Below are 4241 nucleotides of genomic sequence, written 5' to 3'. Positions count from 1 at the left end.
TTTTTAAGTTATTAAAAATTGATTGATGACCATTTTTGTGATTTATATGACTCTAGATCTGACATTCTGTTTCCAAATACTAAACATTTTATAATAAGTTCATGACCGATAAGTTAATATTCTGAGTAACGGCTTAGAGAAATAGGTGTGTCGTCAACATTAAGTTTCTGAGAATATCTAGTATGAATACATTACTGTTTTAATATTAGCATATAATTTCAAATGAAGCTTTTCAAGTGAAGTCATAAAGCAAAATTTCTCGCTGAGAAAAAAAATTAAAAATAAATATTTATGTTAAGCATAATTATGAATGCCTACTTTGAATTTAATTGAACGATATCATGCTTATATCTTTATAGTTACGATTACTAATGCTATTTTGTGATGAACTATTTGATTTTTTTTCCTTCTGCTTCAGAGTCATATTCCACTTGAAAATAAAATAGATATAACTTCGAAAATAATGGTCAAAAGTTTAATGAGTGTGTAATTTATATTTCTTTATATTATAAAAAGAAAAAACAATACAATTTCTTTTGTTGCTAACATGGCCTAAGACTTGTGGCATAAAAAAATTGGTTAATTTTAACATTTTAGCTATGAGACGTTCAAAATGCTTTGATACATAATTAAATTACTCTTCAAAATTTGAAACTATTTCAAATCCTTGGTTATTATATGTATTTTTTTAAAGCTTATTTTCTCTAAATGATATTTCTCCTCATTTCCAAATGTATTTACATTTGTCAGAATTTCGAAATTAAAACATGTTTTAGTTTTTAAAGGGTGTTTTACTTTTAAAGACTCTAGTTTACATTTGTTTAGTTCAAAGTTAAATTCCATAACTGTGTAATTCAGTTGTAAAATTTAATAATAAACCTTTACAAAGTTATTACTCATTCAAAAAAGACTTATAAAAAAATAGTCTAGCAAAAAAATTCATTTCTACGTCTTTTAAGGAAAAGTGAATTGTTCATAGCTACCAATGCTAATTAACAGTCCTAATATATATTTTATTTTATAACAGTCGTTAAGCAGCAGACCCAATTTTCAGTTTGCGACTGTCAATGTTATTGTAATTTTGAACCCAATCCACAAGACAAAGGAACTCCTGGATCAGATATTGGGAGAAATTTGTCCTCGTGGATATTTTTTGATGGAACTAACCCGCATTTGCCCTACACAGAGAGGAAAACTACAAAAACCTTCCTCGGTTAGTCTGACGGCAAGACGACTCTAACTCATGATCCTTCTACCACTGAGGATATTTCACGTCAGCACTGTGGTCGGTGCGAGCGGGTGCGGTATTCGCATCGACAGCCATAGCTGGGATTCGAACCCAGGTCACCTCAATTGAACGCGAACGCTCTATCCCCTGAGCCATTTTGGCTCAGTTCATATATTTATAAAGGTATTTACTTGTGAATGTGTTACTGCTTAATGCTAAGAATATACGAGGGTTGTTTTTCAAGTAAGGGCCGTTTTGTTGTGTACGCTAAGAGGTGACGCGTGTGTTTCAAATTCTTGTGTCATGTCCCGGTGAATTATGGGATTGAGATTCCTTACTGTCGGGCTAATCGTGTGTAGTTTTCGTGGTTTTACTCTCCATGTAACGCAAATGGGGTTTATTCCCATCAAAAACTCCTCTACGAGCGCTACCAATGTTTGATCCCGGAGTTCCCTTGTCTTCTGGGTTGGGTTCAAAATTACAAGGTCACGGAGTAGAACATTGATAGTTTTAGAATAGTGTCAGCTGCTTAATGCCGGTTATAAAATAAAAAAAGTAGTAGGCCTGTCTTAAACTTTGGCTAATTAAATATTTTTACATGAAAAATTTGATAATTAAAAACAAACATTTCACTGTCTTAGTCTTAATATCGCATGTCCGGCCCCGCCAAATTGTGTCGTAACGGGAGAAACGATGTCCCAATCACATCCTGCTCTGATTTAATATTTAAAACATGAGATCTTTGGAAAAAAAAGAGGAGTCCCCCATAAATAAGGAAATAGTATGTGATGTTTGGTACCTATAACATAGTTTACATTCTTGGCTTTTCTCATTGCCTGGAGCGTATGCGGTTCTTGTTATTTATACTTCGTTTTCTCCCCCATTCCTTAAACCACACTAATTGGGAGCGGGGGAATATTACTAAAGAATTCAAACATCCGATCGAAAACAATTTTGTGAAGAAGCTTAAGAAATGCTCTAGTAATATCTGCCACTTTCCATGCGCTTGAAAGACATAAATATTATTTAAGATGTTGCTGTTTATTTCATATAAGGTAGAGATTGTTTGGTGCTCAAAATATAAAACGGATATCTAATCCATTTTGAAATAATTCCATTCAATCACTTTGTATGCAAATTTAGTATTTCTAATTTTTTTTTTGTATGCAAATTTATTCTTTCTAAATATTTATGTATGCAAAGTTAGTCTTTCTAAACCTTTTTTGTATGCAAATTTAGCTTTTATAAATCTTTATATACATAATGGAATAAACGGCTTTTTTATTCCATTTCAAAATAGTTTTAATAAATCTCCTTGTAATTTTTTTGTAAATATGTTTTATTGTACCATAAATAACTGTAAATTGTTGTTTCGTACTTAGTTATTAATAAAAGTAAGAAGTATTTGAACATCTGTAATTTCACGTTCTTTCTACGATGGTAAGGGAAGATGAGTGAAAATTTTTTATTTCAGCTAGTTACTAAATATAACCCATACACGAAGAACAAGTAGGCAATTGAAGAAGAAATAATTTTTTATAGCATTAGTTTTTTATTTTATTTTACTTTGTCCATTATTAAAATAAATCAGAGACCCTGTTTCTAACTTACACTCATTTCCAAAAGTTAAGGGACAAACACGATTTCATAGATAAATCAAGAAATAGTAAACAAATGGAATTTTAAAAGAAAACACACCAAACTAAAGGAAAATTTATAACAAAGATAAAATGGCAATAAATCAAAATTTTAAATCAGTGGGTATCAGGTATCACAGCAAAATAGTCCAAAACTGATCAGAGACCTAGCTAGGGCATACAGTGCCCTGAGATAAACTCAGTTTTTTGTACCCCTTTGCAATATGATGTCAGACCTAAGGATTTTCTTGAGACCATGTTAGATTTTTGACAATTTTAAAACTGAAATCCATCATACTTCACATTGGATTATCAAATGTTTCATTGAATAATCTTTATTAAACTTCAACGTTCTTTTTTTTCCATTTAAACAACGGAACTGAATAAGATTATACATTTTTATTCGATTTGGTTTCTAATTTCAGTGCTTACTCAATAGTATTTTTATTGAATACGCTACCAATTCGTTTCAATTACTTTAAAAAATATTACAACCAATTCAAGCTGCAAAATAGACCCTATCCGATTTGCAGGGTATTCGGATAAAAATGTGGAAAAGTTTTAATTTTTTTTAATGAATTTAGTGCCTTTCGGAGTCTTCTCCAGATGACCGATGTCCCTTTTTGCCCCTCCCCGCTAGCAACCCACTGAAAATAATGTAAAAAAATGGCACTAATGAGGGGTTTAACGTAGGGTATAACCCTATCTAAAGATTCTCACTCTGAGCTCTCATGCTGTTTATAGAGAAATGTTTTGCCACAATAAATCTAATGTCTAGGTACAATGACTCCAGTTTTTTCGTCCAGGGAGTTCTTAACTCCGGAGGGCTTGGATAAAATTGGTAGGGAACTGCAATTGCTCAGCCAAGAGTATCGTAGTTAAGCACTTTAGATACAGATCTAGAGTTCCGGCTGGCTACTTCATCCTCTGAATATAGTCTTAAAATTATTCCGTGATCAGCCCAACCCTATGTGGTCACCTGTTGTCAGCCATAAAAAAGAATTTGGGACTGATAGCGACTCTAAACAGTCTTACATTGGACTGTAAAATCTCAGCCTAATGCCTCTAAAAAGTCAAAGTATCTTCATTACACTTCAGGAATTGAACTCGTGTAGGCGACATCAACCCTGGACACTTAGGCTGTGTTCCCATACACATGAGTCTCGATTCTGCATAAATAATGATTCTCAACATGTTAACCTATTAAAAGAGCGATGAACCAAGTATGGACCTCTCCAAGATCGTGGAACATGGACTTCTATGAAAGTCAAGGTATTATGGTCTGGGCTGGTATGATGTTGAACAACCGCACAGGAGAGCACATTTCACCAGGAAGTACCTTAACATCCCTAAGTTATAGAGTTTAATATCTTGGT

This window comes from Parasteatoda tepidariorum, chromosome 4, assembly GCF_982258835.1.
Source record: "Parasteatoda tepidariorum strain Cologne lab strain chromosome 4, Ptep-v5.0, whole genome shotgun sequence".
Taxonomy (NCBI): Eukaryota; Metazoa; Arthropoda; class Arachnida; order Araneae; family Theridiidae; genus Parasteatoda; species Parasteatoda tepidariorum.
This window is presented reverse-complemented; position numbering follows the sequence as displayed.